Here is a 17,618-nt window from a genome sequence, read left to right as displayed (position 1 = left end):
GAACTCCTTTTTTTAATTGTACGCCCTTCCTTCGCTTGCAGGGCACCCATGGTAATGGAACAGGATATGCCTGGAGGGCAGCAGGGGGTGCTCGGTGGCCAAATCCTCATCTCTCCACTCTTCCAAAAGAACCCATTAATATTTCACATTTATGCAAATAGCCTTAAATAGGGATTAATTGCCCTAAATCAAAATGCAATTACCGTTAAAACGCTGATTGAAAATAGGTGAATCATTACATTGACAATGTCTCTGAGAGAAATGAAAACGCAGCTCTTAAGTGGGACTGAGTGGAAGACACAGATAGTTAACAAAAGAAAGGCTTTTCAAACATTTAGATGAAAGTACCCAATTAATGTTCCAAATCTTTATTTTCTATAAAGGAACCAACCTCCCTACTACCCTCCCTACTAACCTTCCTACTAACCTCCCTACTACCCTCCCTACTACCCTCCCTACTAACCTCCCTACTACCCTCTCTACTAACCTCCCTACTACCCTCCCTACTACCCTCCCTACTACCCTCCCTACTAACCTCCCTACTACCCTCCCTACTAACCTCCCTACTACCCTCCCTACTACCCTCCCTACTAACCTCCCTACTACCCTCCCCACTAACCTCCCTACTACCCAGTGTACTCACCGGTCTGCATTTCTAAGAAGAAATAAGAAAGACATCATTACAAATGAATACATTCTAATTATTGCTTTGATATGCATTTTCACCTAATAGTCTCATGATTTCAGGTGCAGAAGAATGAAGACATTTACAAGTAAGTATTTGAATATTTTGATTTGAAAGCACAAGTAGTTGAGTTTTGGAATGTATTTGTAAAACAGAGAAATCCCCTCCAATAATACTCAAATACACAGATGTTAAAATATAAATCCCCTATAAATCCCCTCCAATAATACTCAAATACACAGACCGTGTTAAAATACTACCATGCATTTTAACCCAGGTCTGTTTTCACGTTTCTTTTGTAGTATTTAGTAGGCTATTTATAGGATATTATTGGAAATAATACTTTCAAATAGTTCCAATAGAAGTAGTTGATTTGGGCCACATTATTTGAAAATACTTAAATACACAGAAAAACAGTATTTAAATAAAACACCATCAAAAACGCATGTATTTGAACCCAGGTCTGATGACCACAGAGGTCAACTCTAAAAACGTCACTCTATGGTGAGTTCATTCTCTTTATCAGTGGCCTTTACCTGTGGAATAACTCTGTATTCTCTCAGTTGTCACACTGATGTGATGACATTGGAGTAGTTTGGGGAAGATACACCAGAGGGAGAGAAAGAGGGAGGTCACAGGGGCAGAGGGAGAGGGAGAAGGAGGTCACAAGGGCAGAGGGAGAGGTAGAAGGAGGTCACAAGGGGAGAGGGAGAGGGAGGTCACAGGGGCAGAGGGAGAGGGAGAAGGAGGTCACAGGGGCAGAGGGAGAGGTAGAAGGAGGTCACAAGGGGAAATAAAGAGGGAGGTCACAGGGGCAGAGGGAGAGGTAGAAGGAGGTTACAAGGGGAGAGAAAGAGGGAGGTCACAGGGGCAGAGGGAGAGGTAGAAGGAGGTTACAAGGGGAGAGAAAGAGGGAGGTCACAGGGGCAGAGGGAGAGGTAGAAGGAGGTCACAAGGGGAGAGAAAGAGGGAGGTCACAGGGGGAGAGGGAGAGGGAGAAGGAGGTCACAGGGGCAGAGGGAGAGGGAGAAGGAGGTCACAAGGGGAGAGATAGAGGGAGGTCACAGGGGCAGAGGGAGAGGGAGAAGGAGATCACAGTGGGAGAGGGAGAAGGAGATCCCAGGGGGAGAGGGAGAGGGAGAAGGAGGTCCCAGGGGGAGGGAGAGGTAGAAGGAGGTCACAAGGGGAGAGGGATAGGTAGAAGGAGGTCCCAGTGGGAGGGAGAGGTAGAAGGAGGTCACAAGGGGAAAGAGAGATGTAGAAGGAAGTCACAAGGGGAGAGGGAGAAGGAGGTTCCAGGGGGAGGGAGAGAGGGAGAAGGAGATCCCAGGGGGAGGGAGAGAGGGAGAAGGAGGTCACTGGGGGAGAGGAGAGGAAGAGGGAGGTCACACGGGGAGAGGAGAGGAAGAGTTAGGTCACATGGAGAGAGGAGAGGAAGAGGGAGGTCACGGGGGAGGGAGAGGAAGAGGGAAAACACAGGGGAAGAAAGAGGGAGGTCACAAAGGCAGAGGGCAAGGTAGAAGGAGGTCGAAGGGGGAGAGCGGGGGGAAAGGAAGAGGGATATCACAGGGAGAGAGAAGAGGAAGAGGGAGGTCAAAAGGGGGGAAGGAAGAGGTAGAAGGAGGTCACAAGAGGAGAAGGAGGGGTAGAAGGAGGACACAGGGGGAGAGGGAAAGGTAGGAAGGGACATGGGGGATCAGAGGGAGAGGAAGATCACAGGGGGAGAGGGAAAGGGAGAGGAAGATCACAGGGGGAGAGGGAAGGAAGAGGGGAGATCACAGGGGGAGAGGGAAAGGGAGGAAGATCACAATGGGAGAGGGAAAGGAAGAGGGAGATCACAGGGGGAGAGGAAGAGGAAGATCACAGGGGGAGAGGGAAAGGAAGAGGGAGATCACAGGGGGAGAGGGAAAGGAAGAGGGAGATCACAGGGGAGGGGAGGGGGAAAGGGAGAGGAAGATCACATAGGGGGGGGAGAGGGAAAGGAAGAGGGAAGATCACAGGGGGGAGGGAAAGGAAGAGGAAGATCACAGGGGGAGAGGAGAGGAAGGAAGAGGGAGGGATCACAGGGGGAGAGGGAAAGGAAGAGGGAGATCACAGGGGGAGAGGGAAAGGGAGAGGAAGATCACAGGGGGAGAGAAAGGAGAGGAAGATCACAGGGGGAGATCACAGGGGGGGAGAGGGAGAAAGGAAGAGGGAGGAATATCACAGGGGGAGAGGGGAGGGAGAGGAAGAGGGAGGTCACAGGGGGAGAGGGAAAGGTAGAAAGAGGTCACGGGGAGAGGGAGAGGGAGAGGAGAGGAAAAGGGAGGTCACAGTGGGAGAGGTAGAGGGAGAGGGAGAGGAGAGGAAGAGGGAGGTCACAGGGGGAGAGGTAGAGGGAGAGGGAGAGGGAGAGGAAGAGGGCGGTCACAGGGGGAGAGGAGAGGAAGAGGGAGGTCACAGGGGGAGAGGAGAGGAAGGTCAAAAGGGGGAGGAAGAGGTAGAAAGGCACAGGGGGAGAGGGAGAGGAGGAAGAGGGATGTCACGGGGGAAAGGGAGAGGGGGAGAGGAAGGTCAAAGGGGGGTGGGAGAGGAAGAGGGAGATCACAGGGGGAGAGGGAAAGGAAGAGGGAGATCACAGGGGGAGAGGGAGAGGGAGAGGAAGATCACAGGGGGAGAGAGAAAGGAAGAGGAAGATCATAGGGGGAGAGGGAGAGGGAGAGGAAGAGGAAGGTCACAGGGGGAGAGGGAAAGGAAGAGGGAGATCACAGGGGGAGAGGGAGAGGAAGATCACAGGGGGAGAGGGAAAGGGAGAGGAAGATCACAGGGGGAGAGGGAAAGGGAGAGGAATATCACAGGGGGAGAGGGAGAGGGAGAGGAAGAGGGAGGTCACAGGGGGAGAGGGAAAGGTAGAAAGAGGTCACGGGGAGAGGGAGAGGGAGAGGAGAGGAAAAGGGAGGTCACAGTGGGAGAGGTAGGGAGAGGGAGAGGAGAGGAAGAGGGAGGTCACAGGGGGAGAGGTAGAGGGAGAGGTCAGAGGGAGAGGAAGAGGGCGGTCACAGGGGGAGAGGAGAGGAAGAGGGAGGTCACAGGGGGGAGGAGGGTCAAAGGGGGAGGAAGAGAGGCACAGGGGGAGGGAGAGGAGGAAGAGGAGATGTCACAGGGGGGAGGGAGAGGGGGAGAGGAAGGTCAAAGGGGGTGGGAGAGGAAGGTCACAGGGGGAGAGGGAGAGGAGGAAGAGGGGAGGAGGAGAGGAGAGGCAGAGGGAGGTCACAGGGGGAGAGGCAGAAGGAGTACACAGGGGGAGAGGAAGATCCCTAGTGTTCCAGGGGAAGAGGTAGGAGGGCACAGGGGGAGAGGGAGAGGAGAGGAAGAGGGACGTCACGGGGGAGAGGGAAAGGAAGAGGGGGAGAGGAAGGTCAAAGGGGGGGTGGGAGAGGAGAGGAAGGTCACAAGAGGAGGAGAGGCAGAGGTAGGTCACAGGGGGAGAGGCAGAAGGAGGTCACAGGGGGAGAGGCAGAAGGAGGCCACAGGGGGAGAGGCAGAAGGAGGCCACAGGGGGAGAGGCAGAAGGAGGCCACAGGGGGAGAGGCAGAAGGAGGTCACAGGGGGAGAGGAAGATCCCTAGTGTTCCAGCAGGTTATGATGGGTTCAGGTCTCAGAGACCCAGAACGACCCCTCAGGGACTAGACTCTCCTGAGAGCCTCTCAGACATGACCAGGGGCAGAGCAGAGGAGCGAGGAGCTGTGTGTGTGTGTGTGTGTGTGTGTGTGTGTGTGTGTGTGTGTGTGTGTGTGTGTGTGTGTGTGTGTGTGTGTGTGTGTGTGTGTGTGTGTGTGTGTGTGTTTGGTGACAGTCAGTCATCTGTTGTTATGTGGAAAACAAACCTTCAGTACTATTATCTGGCAGAAGACTGAGAACTGAGGTAACAATTAAAATCAGGAAAAAATATTCTGTCAAACCGGCTCATATGTATCCATAGCTGTTATCTTGTTTTTGGGCATAGCATAACAATAGATGATGTTTTGGGTTTTCATACTTTAAATGTGCAACCCATATTCTACTACAGCAGTGGTCACCAACCTTTTCTCAAGAGTCCAGACGACATTCACAGTCAAAAAGCAAGCCGAGATCTACCGCTCAGAGTTGTTTTCAACATGACTTAAAACATGTAACATTAACTTAATTCTGTTCTGTAGGAATGAGGCTTGTGAAGTAGGCATAATACATTATCACAGAATATTGGCTATATGCCTGGCCTGACAATGTTGTTCTTGTAGAAAACCCCTGGGTGGCTGTTCCTGTTCAGCTTTCACCCATGTTACACTGTTGCCTTGCCAACAGCAACTGGGCAGTCATTCTGCTTTCTTCCTCCCATGTCACCTTCTCTCTCTAGCTAGTTTATCACCCCCTCCCCCCATTTCAATTTAAGGGTCTTTACTGGCATGGGAAACATTGAAATAGATAATAAACACAAGTGAAAATAAACAATAAAAATGAACAGTAAACATTACACTCACAAAAGTTCCAAAAGATTAAATACATTTCAAATGTCATATTATGTATTTATACAGTGTTGTAACGATGTGCAAATAGTTCAAGTACGAAAGGGAAAATAAATACACATAAATCCAGGTTGTATTTACAATGGTGTTTGTTCTTCACTGGTTGCCCTTTTCTTGTGGCAACAGGTCACAAATCCTGCAGCTGTGATGGCAGACTGTGGTATTTCATCCAATAGATATGGAAGTTGATCCAAATTGGATTTAGTTTTCAAATTCTTTGTGGGTCTGTGTAATCCGAGAGAAATATGTGCCTCTCCATCCTGGAGGTCAAAGGTCAGAGATTTACTGAGTGTGTGACCATACAGGTCGTGACCCCCAGGGGGTAGCTCGAGTTTTACATGCACAGCCAGCACAATAGGATTGTACCCCGGGCCCACCAGAGGGCATCGTAGGTCAGTGTACTGGAGATGTAGAGATCCCTTCTTCTCACTGATTCAGGAGATAGAGGACCGACTGCTGAGGGGAGGGTGCACCGTGGGTTTGTGTTGTTTTTGCATGGAGCCTCTATAGTACGTAAACATTACACCCATGAAAGACAGTTTGACGATACATCAAGTGGCCTGGGCAAAATTCTTGTTGTGAACAGGACAAACAGCAAAGTGAACCATTAACAACGCAACCGCTTCGTCAAGGATCTGTGTTTTTGAGGTTGTGGATATTGGAGGGGCAAACTAGGGCACTGGATCCCAACCTTTTTGCGGTTACTGTACATTTTACTCTGCCCAGAATACCCTGGAAGAACCCGCTCATATGCATTTTACCAGTAAGCCCATGATCTCATGCGTCTTCTCAAGTACCCCCTGTGAATAGGCCAAGTACCCCCAGGGGTCCTAGTACTCCCTGGTTGAGAAACACTGTGCCTAGAGGACAATGGGATCATTGTGGCAAGAGAGAGAGAGGACGGAACTCTCGGGAGTAAAATGATACCACCTAACCACAGGAGGCGTTAATAACACAATGAAAACAGACCTGGTTTGAGAGGAGAGTTGGAGAGTTACATGCTCATCATGAGTGAACTCACTGACATGCAGTGAGTTATCATACTTAATACGCGGTCATAAGGACTCATGAGGAGTTAACGTATGTTAGACATTTAAGATGTTCATGAATCATAGGCCTATATGTTTGTCAAACATTCAAAGGTTTTCTTCATTGTCAAACACAATTGGTCATTTCCTTCTTCAAAAAGTTTGAGAATCAAGATAGTATCTTCACCCCCTTCCTCCTCTCCCTTACTCACCACTGGACAACCCCCCCCTCTCTCTCTCTTGCCCACTCTCTCTCTAGCCCACTCTCTCTCTCTCTCTCGCCCTCTCTCTCTCTAGCCCTCTCTCTCTCTCTCTAGCCCTCTCTCTCTCTCTCTCTCTCTCTCTCTCTCGCCCTCTCTCTCTCTAGCTCTCTCTCAATTCAATTCTCTCTCTCTCTCTCTCTCTCTCTCTCTCAATTCAAGGGCTTTATTGGCATGGGAAACATATGTTAACATTGCCAAAGCAAGTGAAGTAGATAATAAACACAAGTGAAATAAACAATAAAAATGAACAGTTAACATTACACTCACAAAAGTTCCAAAAGAATAAAGACATTTCAAATGTCATATTATGTGCAAATAGTTAAAGTACAAAAAGGAAAATAAATAAACAGAAATATGGGTTGTATTTACAATGGTGTTTGTCCTTCACTGGTTGCCCTTTTCTTGTGGCAACAGGTCACAGATCTGGCTGCTGTGATGTTTATCAAAATTGGGTTTGTTTTCTAATTCTTTGTGGGTCTGTGTAATCTGAGAGAAATATGTATCTCTAATATGGTCATACATTTGGCAGGAGGTTAAGAGGTGCAGCTCAGTTTCCACCTCATTTTGTGGGCAATGTGCACATAGCCTGTCTTCTCTTCAGAGCCATTTCTGCATATGGCGGCCTTTCTCAATAGCAAGGCTATGCTCACTGAGTCTGTACATTGTCAAAGCTTTCTTTAAGTCTCCCTCTCTTCAATTGATTTTAAAGGACTTTATTTGAATGGGCAACATACACTGCTCAAAAAATAAAGGTAAACACTAAAATAACACATCCCAGATCTGAATGAATGAAATATTCTTATTAAATACTTTTTTCTTTACATAGTTGAATGTGCTGACAACAAAATCACACAAACATTATCAATGGAAATCAATTTTATCAACCCATGGAGGTCTGGATTTGGAGTCACACTCAAAATGAAAGTGGAAAACCACACTACAGGCTGATCCAACTTTGATGTAATGTCCTTAAAACAAGTCAAAATGAGGCTCAGTAGTGTGTGTGGCCTCCACGTGCTTGTATGACCTCCCTACAACACCTGGGCATGCTCCTGATGAGGTGGCGGATGGTCTCCTGAGGGATCTCCTCCCAGACCTGGACTAAAGCATCCGCCAACTCCTGGACAGTCTGTGGTGCAACGTTGCGTTGGTGGATGGAGCGAGGCATGATGTCCCAGATGTGCTCAATTGGATTCAGGTCTGGGGAACGGGCGGGCCAGTCCATAGCATCAATGCCTTCCTCTTGCAGGAACTGCTGATACACTCCAGCCACATGAGGTCTAGCATTGTCTTGCATTAGGAGGAACCCAGGGCCAACCGCACCAGCATATGGTCTCACAAGGGGTCTGAGGATCTCATCTCGGTACCTAATGGCAGTCAGGCTACCTCTGGCGAGCACATGGAGGGCTGTGCGGCCCCCCAAAGAAATGCCACCCCACACCATGACTGACCCACCGCCAAACCGGTCATGCTGGAGGATGTTGAAGGCAGCAGAACGTTTTCCACGGCATCTCCAGACTCTGTCACGTCTGTCACATGTGCTCAGTGTGAACCTGCTTTCATCTGTGAAGAGCCCGGTGCGCCAGTGGTGAATTTGCCAATCTTGGTGTTCTCTGGCAAATTCCAAACGTCCCGCACGGTGATGGGCTGTAAGCACAACCCCCACCTGTGGACGTCGGGCCCTCATACCACCCTTATGGAGTCTGTTTCTTGACCGTTTGAGCAGACACATGCACATTTGTGGCCTGCTGGAGGTCTATTTGCAGGGCTCTGGCAGTGCTCCTCCTGCTCCTCCTTGCACAAATGCGGAGGTAGCGGTCCTGCTGCTTGGTTTTTGCCCTCCTACGGCCTCCTCCACGTCTCTTGATGTACTGGCCTGTCTCCTGGTAGCGCCTCCATGCTCTGGACACTACGCTGACAGACACAGCAAACCTTCTTGCCACAGCTCGCATTGATGTGTCATCCTGGATGAGCTGCACTACCTGAGCCACTTGTGTGGGTTGTAGACTCCGTCTCATGCTACCACTAGTGTGAATGCACCGCCAGCATTCAAAAGTGACCAAAACATCAGCCAGGAAGCATAGGAACTGAGAAGTGGTCTGTGGTCACCACCTGCAGAACCACTCCTTCATTGGGGGTGTCTTGCTAATTGCCTAAAATTTCCACCTGTTGTCTATTCCATTTGCACAACAGCATGTGCAATTTATTGTCAATCAGTGTTGCTTCCTAAGTGGACAGTTTGATTTCACAGAAGTGTGATTGACTTGGAGTTACATTGTGTTGTTTAAGTGCTCCCTTTATTTTTTTGAGCAGTGTATGTTTACATTGCCAAAGCAAAATGAATAGACAATAAACTAAAGGGAAATAAAAAGGGAAATATTAGTAAACATTACACTCACAAAAGTTTTCAAAGAATATAGACTTTTCAAATATTATATAATTGGCTATGTGCAGTGTTGTAACAACGTGCAAGTAGTTGCACAAATAAATAAACACACATGTTGCTGCTGTGACGACACACTGCAATATTACACCTCACAGATATGGGAGTTTATCAATGTTTGATTTGTTTTCTAATTCTTTGTGGATCTGTGTGATCTGTGGGAAATATGTGTCTCTCATGTGGTCATACATTTGGCAGGAGGTTAGGAAGTGCAACTCAGTTTCCACCTCATTTTGTGGGCAGTGGGCACATAGCCTTTCATCTCTGGCGAGCCAGGTCTGCTTATGGCGGCCTCTCTCTATAGCAAGGCTCACTGAGTCTGTACATAGTCAAGAACTTTCTTCATTTAGGGTCAGTCACGGTGGTCAGGTATTCTGCCACTGTGTCTACCTTACGAAGCTTCTCTCTATGCCGAGACCTTAAAACTGAGGTATAGTCCTCATTCTGATCTGGGTGCTTTGTTTGGGGTTTTGTGTTGTACACTAAGTATATTTTTGCAGAATTCTGCATACAGAGTCTAAATTGGATGTTTGTCCCATTTTGTGATTTCTTGTTTGGTGAGTGGAACCCAGGCCTCACAACCATAGACGTCAATGGGTACATTAACTGGTTGAAGTATTTTTAGCCAGATCCTAATTGGAATGTTGAGTTTTATTTTCCTTCTGACGGCATAGAAGGCCCTTCTTGCCTTGTCTCTGAGATCGTTCACAGCCCTGTGGAAGTTACCTGTGGTGTTGATGTTTAGGACGAGTTAGGTGTCATTTTTTGTGCGCTCTAGGGCAACAGTGTCTAGATAGAATTTGTATTTATTGTCTTGGCTCCTGGACATTTTTTGGAACAGCATTATTTTTTTGTCTTACTGAGATTCACTGCCAGATAGCTCATGCATTATCTCAACAGGTCTTGTTATATATCTGATGTTGTTGTCCTTTCCAGCATGGCCATCTCCTGAGTTCCATATCTCCCCCTCCTTCTTCCTCCATGTCTTTAAGGACTCTGACGGCAGCCATCTTTACTCTGTCAGAGCCGTTCAGAGACAAGGCCCGGAGTGCTCTCTCATTCCTTGTTCACTGTCACGTTTGCTCCCGTTCTTCCCTCCCCCTGGCGCTTGAGGGCGCCAGATTGCCTTGCATCGCGCACTCCTGCCATCCATCACGCACACTTGCCTTCCCTCGTCACGCGCATCAGCGTTATTGGACTCACCTGGACTCACTTATCACCTGATTATTTCCTCCCCTATATTTGTCAGTTTCTCAGCTCTGTGTTAGTAAACCTCAGCCTCAGAGGATAAAATGATACAACTTTCAAAATGAGTCCTTTTTGGCTAGCCATAGCAGTCAACTTCTAGCACATTCACTCATTTGTTTGTAAACAATTAACAAGCTAGTTAGCTAGTACTACGTCATGTTCTGGTCAAACTGTCGGCAGATAAACTAGCTAGCAACAAGATACGAACAGTCTAAAAACCACTTGAGGTCAAATAAATCCGATTTGACAGTACAGACACAAGTTGCATGGCCAGGAATCAGATTTGAATAATCTCGGCGCAAAACAAAATGAGTTTGAGGAATTTATTCAGGAAGGACCAGATTTCATTTATCTAAAAAACAACAAGCATATTAGATGGAGAACGACAAGAAATATATAAAGTTTTTCCTAAACCTTCAACATATAAAAACGACCAGAAATAACCTACAGAAAATAGTTACAAACGATGGAGAAATCCTTATTCTCATTTTGAATTAAAAAATGTAAATAAACTCACTTAGCGATGAGTTTTGTGATATCCTTCTCCCAAAAAATAATGTTAAACTCTGTGAGACCCCAAAAATATTGTGATAGCATTATTACACAGGACAAACTACATTTGGCAATTGGTTCCTTTTAGACGGGAAAAAAACCCTGGCCTAGATATATCAAACTTTTAATGAACTACTGATAGATCCACTACTATCAGACACACAAAAATAAGATTGATATCTTTCCTACTGAAGCAGGAGCCAGGAAGCAATACAAAGACCCAATATATATATATATATTTTAGGCCTATCACCATTGAACATTGCAACGCCAAAGCATAGGCAAAGTGTATTGCTCATAGAATTAAAAAGGTCCTACCGGACATTATTCATCTCGATCAGACGGGATTCTTAAAAGGAATACAAACTACATGACCAAAAGTATGTGGACATCTGCTTGTCGAACATCTCATTCCAAAATCACGGGCATTAATATGGAGTTGGTCCCCTCTTTGCTGCTAATAACAACCTACTCTCTTCTGGGAAGGCTTTCCACTAGACGCTACTGGGATTTGCTTCCATTCAGCCACAAGAGTATTAGTGAGGCTGATCTCGACAAACAAATTCTCTATGGACCTCGCTTTGTGCACGGAGGCATTGTCATGCTGACAAAGGAAAGGGCCTTCCCCAAACTGTTGCCACAAAGTTGTAAGCACATAAATGGTGGAACAACTCCCTCACGACGCCAGGACAGCGGAGTCAATCACCACCTTCCGGAGACACCTGAAACCCCACCTCTTCAAGGAATACCTAGGATAGGATAAAGTAATCCTTCTCACCCCCTTAAATGATTTAGATGCACTATTGTAAAGTGGCTGTTCCACTGGATGTCAGAAGGTGAATTCACCAATTTGTAAGTCGCTCTGGATAAGAGCGTCTGCTAAATGACTTAAATGTTAAATGTAAATGTCATTGTATGCTGTAGCGTTAAGACTTCCCTTCACTGGAACTAAGGTGCCGAGCCCAAACCATGAAAAACAGCCCCAAACTTTAATCCTCCTCCACCAAACATTACAGTTGGCACTATGCATTGGGGCAGGTAGCATTCTCCTGGCATCCGCAAAACCCTGATTTGTCCGTTGGACTGCCAGATGGTGAAGCGCTATTCATCACTCCAGAGAATGCGTTTCCACTGCTCCAGTCCAAATTCTGAGAGCTTTACACAACTCCAGCCATTGCTTGGCATTGCGCATGGTGATCTTAGGCTTGTGTGCGGCTGCTCGGCCATGCAAACCCATTTCATTAAGCACCCGACAAACAGTTATTGTGCTGACGTTGCTTCCAGAAGTAGCTTGGAAATTGTAGTGAGTGTTGCAACCGAGGACAGATTATTTTTACGCGCTATGTGCTTCAGCACTTGATGGTCCCGCTCTGTGAGCTTGTGTGTCCTACCACTTTACGGCTGAGCCGTTGTTGCTCCTAGACATTTCCATTTCACAATAACAGCACTTACAGTTGACTGGGGCAGCTCTAGCAGGGCATACATTTGACGTACTGACTTGTTGGAAAAGTGGCACCCTATGACTGTGCCACGTTGAAAGTCACTGAAATCTTCAGTAAGGCCATTCTACTGCCAATGTTTCCCTATGGAGAGTGCATGGCTGTGTGCTCAATTCTATATACCTGTCAGCAACGGGTGTGGCTGAAATAGCAGAATCCACTAATTTGCAGGGGTGTTCACATACTTTTGTATATAACATGTATATTGGAGCCAAAATTAGAAATAATTGAAAACTATGAGTATACAGGGAAAACATGTATCATCTTTATAGAGAAAACCTTTGCTGCAGTACGTCTAGAATCTGTTTATAAGTGCCTGGATTTTTTCAACTTCGGAGAATATCTCATAAAATGGGTAAAAGTCATGTACAACAACACTATATATAAAATAATAAATAATGGTTACTTCTCTGAAAATGTTGCACTGTCAAGAGGTGTAAAACAAGGTTGCCCTCTATCATCATACGTATTTATTATGGCCATTGAAGTGTTAGGGATAAAATTCAGATCCAACGATAACATTAAGGGGTTAATTGAGGACCTGGAAGTTTCACCAGTGGGCATATGGACGTATGGTGACGATTATTTGCTTGGTGTACATATCCCAGAAATGTCTAACGATCTTGCAACTATTAACTTTGATAGTAAAACTTAGTAAAATAGATAGGATCTTGAAACTGTTGAGAGGGGAAACACCTGTCCATCAACGGATAAATTACCCTGATATTGCACTTTACATACAGTGCCTTCAGAGAGTAGTAATACTCCTTGACTTATTCCACATTTAGTTGTGTTACAGCATGAATTTGAAATGTAATTTTTTTTATCACACACAATACCCCATAATGACAAAGTGAATACATATTTTTTGAAATATTATCATATATTAAATACAATAATATATAACACCCTTGAGTTAACACTTTGTAGAAGCACCTATGACAGCAATTACAGCTGTGTGTCTTTCTGGGTCAGTCTCTAAGAGCTTTCCACACCTATATTGTGCAACATTTGCCCATTATTATTACAAACAAGTATTCAATCTCTGCCAAATTGGTTGTTAATCATTGCTAGACAGTCATTTTCAGGTCTTGCCATAGATTTTCAAGTAGATTTAAGTCAAAACAGTAACTCGGCCACTCATGAACATTCAGTCTTCTTGGTAACCCGCTCCAGTGTAGATTTGGCCATGTGTTTTAGGTTATTGTCCTGCTGAAAGGTGAATTCATCTCCCACTGTCTGGTGGAATGCAGACTGAACCAGGTTTTCCTCTAGGATTTTATCCATGCTTAGCTCTATTCTGTTTATTTTTTATTCTGAAAAACTCCTTAGTCCTTAACTATTACAAACATACCCATAACATGATGCAGCCACCAATATGCTTGAAAATATGGAGTACTCAGTAATGTGTTATATTGGATTTGCCACAAACATAACACTTCGTATTGTATTCAGGACAAAAAGTGAATTGCTTTACCACATTTTCTTCAGTATTACTTTAGTGGCTTGTTGCAAACAGAATGCATGTTTTGCTATATTTTTTTATTTTGTACAAGCTTCCTTCTTTTCACTCTGTTCATTAGGTTAGTATTGTGGAGTAACTACAATGTTATTGATCCATCTTCAGTTTTCTCCTATTACAGCCGTTAAACTCTATAACTGTTTTAATGTCACCATAGGTCTCATAGTGAATCCCTGAGCAGTTTCCTTTCTCTCCGGCAACTGAGTAAGGAAGAACACCTGTATCTTTGTAGTGATTGTGTGTATTGATACACTATCCAAAGTGTAATTAATAACTTCACCATGCTCAAAGGGATATTCAATGTCAGTATTTTTAAAACCCATTCACCAATAGGTGCCCTTCTTCACAAGGCATTGGAAAACCTCCCTGGTCTTTGTGGTTGAATCTGTGTTTGAAATTCACTGCTTGACTGAGGGACCTTACAGATAATGTATGTGTACAGTCGTGGCCAAAAGTTTTGAGAATGACACAAATATTAATTTTCACAAAGTTTGCTGCTTCAGTGTCTTTAGATATTTTTTGTCAGATATTACTATGGAATACTGAAGTATAATTACAAGCATTTCATAAGTGTCAAAGGCTTTTATTGACAATTACATGAAGTTGATGCAGAGTCAATATTTGCAGTGTTGACCCTTCTTTTTCAAGACCTCTGCAATCCGCCCTGGCATGCTGTCAGTTTAACTTCTGGGCCACACTGATGGCAGCCCATTCTTGCATAATCAATGCTTGGAGTTTGTCAGATTTTGTGGATTTTTGTTTGTCCACCCGCTTCTTGAGGATTGACCACAAGTTCTCAATGGGATTAAGGTCTGGGGAATTTCCTGGCCATGGACACAAAATATTGATGTTTTGTTCCCCGAGCCACTTAGTTATCACTTTTGGCTTATGGTAAGGTGCTCCATCAAGCTGGAAAAGGCATTGTTCGTCACCAAACCGTTCCTGGATGGTTGGGAGAAGTTGCTCTCGGAGGATGTGTTGGTACCATTCTTTATTCATGGCTGTGTTCTTAGGCAAAATTGTGAGTGAGCCCACTCCCTTCGCTGAGATGCAACCCCACACATGAATGGTCTCAGGATGCTTTACTGTTGGCATGACACAGGACTGATGGTAGCGCTCACCTCGTCTTCTCCGGACAAGCTTTTTTCTGGGTGCCTCAAACAATCGGAAAGGGGATTCATCAGAGAAAGTGACTTTACCCCAGTCCTCAGCAGTCCAATCCCTGTACCTTTTGCAGAATATCCATCTGTCCCTGATGTTTTTCCTGGAGAAAAGTGGCTTCTTTGCTGCCCTTCTTGACACCAGGCCATCCTCCAAAAGTCTTTGCCTCACTGTGCGTGCAGATGCACTCGCACCTGTCTGCTGCCATTCCCGAGCAAGCTCTGTACTGGTGGTGCCCCGATCCCGCAGCTGAATCAACGCCCTGAAGCCTTCTTCACAACAATTGAACCGCTCTCCTGATTTAGGTGCAATCTTACTGGCAGCAATGTCCTTGCCTGTGAAGCCCTTTTTGTGCAAAGCAATGATGACGGCACGTGTTTCCTTGCAGGTAATCATGGTTGACAGAGGAAGAAGAATGATTCCAAGCACCACTCTCCTTTTGAAGCTTCCAGTCTGTTATTCGAACTCAATCAGCATGACAGAGTGATCTCCAGCCTTGTCCTCGTCAGCTGGTCCTTTTGTGGCAGGGCTGAAATGCAGTGGAAATGTTTTTGGGGGATTCAGTTCATTTGCATGGCAAAGAGGGACTTTGCAATTAATTGCAATTTATCTGATCACTCTTCATAACATTGAATTGAGTTGAGTTTATTTTTACAGGGACAGTTCACATTAATCAACGTTTCTGTAAAAGTGCCGGTTTTAGCCAGCCGGCTAAAAACTATTACAATATAGACAATCATTGAGCAGTGAGCACACGCAGAGCAACATAGGACAAGCAAGACGTAGCATACAGACAGAGCAACATAGAACAAAAAGCAGCAAGACAAAATACATAAAAGCAACAAAGTGTTTCCACACCTCACAAGCTACAGACAACAGACAACATGGAAAGCGGCAATACACAGCTAGGGATTATGTTCACAAATCTGATTGACCTTTAACCATGTCTTCATGCATTTTGTGAAAGTGTGATATGTGGTGTAGTTATGTGTGTTTGATGGCAGTGTATTCCAGACATGGGAAGCTCTCACAGAGAAAGCGGATTTACTAAAAGGTGCTTTTCCTTAAGGGCACTATACAGTCACCTCTCATGGCAGACCTTGTGGATCTGCTGCCATTTGTTTGGGTTTTCTGTTTAACAAAAATACTGAGTGGAGGGGGAGCCAGGCCATTTAGGATCTTGAATACAAGATGTGTCAGTGTATTGCACAAGATTTTCCCAACTCAGCAGCTCATGCTTTCTGAGGATGTAACAGTGATGATGGCTATTGGGCTTCCTATCAAGCACTTCGAGAGCCTGTTTGTCGACAGACTAAATAGGTTTTAATGTTGTACAGCAATCTTGGGCCCAACTAGTCAAGCATAATGTTAAGTGGGGGAGTATCATAGATTTATAGTACAGTTTTGCTACCTCTGTAGTCAAACAATTTCGTATTTAAATCCCCTTTTTCACATGCTTTTTAAAAGAGAGGTTGGAATCAAGTATGATGTCAAGGTACTTAAAATCAGATACCACCTGGAGCTTCTCCCTGAACACATAGACATCTGGCTCAGTAGCATCTGTTGCCCTCTTTGTGAAGAACATACAAACATTTTTTTCACATTGAGATGCAAACACGAGTCACTGAGCCACTTTGTAACCTGGACCATTACAGTAGTGAGTTTGTGTGTAGCTTGTTGTTTGCTCTTTGCATGCACATATATCACTGTATCATCTGCATACATTTGAACTTCAGACCCAGTACAGATAGAAGGCAGATCATTAATGTACAGGCTGAACAGGAGGGGCCCCAGTATTAACCCTTGGGGCACGCCTACATCATAGCTAAGAGTGGGCGACAGTTCATTGCTCAATCTGACACACTGAGTTCTGCCTTCAAGGTATGATTTCATCCATCTCAAGGCATCGGGGGGAAAAGTTCAACTTGGACAACTTTGTGATGAGAATCTCATGGTTAACAGTATCAAAAGCCTTCCTTAGGTCCAGAAACACAGCCCCAACAACACCCCCTTTGTCCATCTTGGACTTCACATTTTCCAGAAGAAAAAAGATGGCTGTTTCTGTGGAGCGTTTCACTCTGAAGCCAAACTGCATGGAGTGTAATGTGAAGGGGCTGTTGTTGAAGTGGGCAATCAGTTGTTCTGCTACACACTTTTCAACAACCTTTGACACCACAGGTAGTATACTAATGGGCCTGGAGTTACTCACGTCAACAGGGTCACCCGATTTAAAGATGGCCGTTATTATGACCGATTTCCATACCCTTCCATATTCTGGAGTATATGCAAATTGCCATCATACAAACTGAGGCAGCAGAATTTGTGAAAATTAATATTTGCATCATTCTCAAAACTTTTGGCCACGACTGTAGGGTACAGAGATGAGGTAGACATTAAAAATGCATGTTAAACACTATTATTGCACACAGAGTGAGTCCACGCAACTTACTATGTGACCTAAGCTAATTTTTACTCGCACTTGCCATAACAAATGGGTTGAATACTTATTGACTCAAAACAATTCAGCTTTTCATTTTTAATTAATATGTACACATTTTCAGAAACATAGTTCCATTTTGACATTATTGGGTATTGTGTGTCGGCCAGTGTCACAAAATCTCAATTTAATCTATTTTAAAATCAGAAAATGAAAAAGTCAAGGCGTGTGAATAA

This window comes from Oncorhynchus masou, chromosome 28, assembly GCF_036934945.1.
Source record: "Oncorhynchus masou masou isolate Uvic2021 chromosome 28, UVic_Omas_1.1, whole genome shotgun sequence".
NCBI classification, from domain to species: Eukaryota; Metazoa; Chordata; class Actinopteri; order Salmoniformes; family Salmonidae; genus Oncorhynchus; species Oncorhynchus masou.
The sequence above is the reverse complement of the archived record's forward strand: the minus strand, read 5'-3'. Positions refer to the sequence as shown.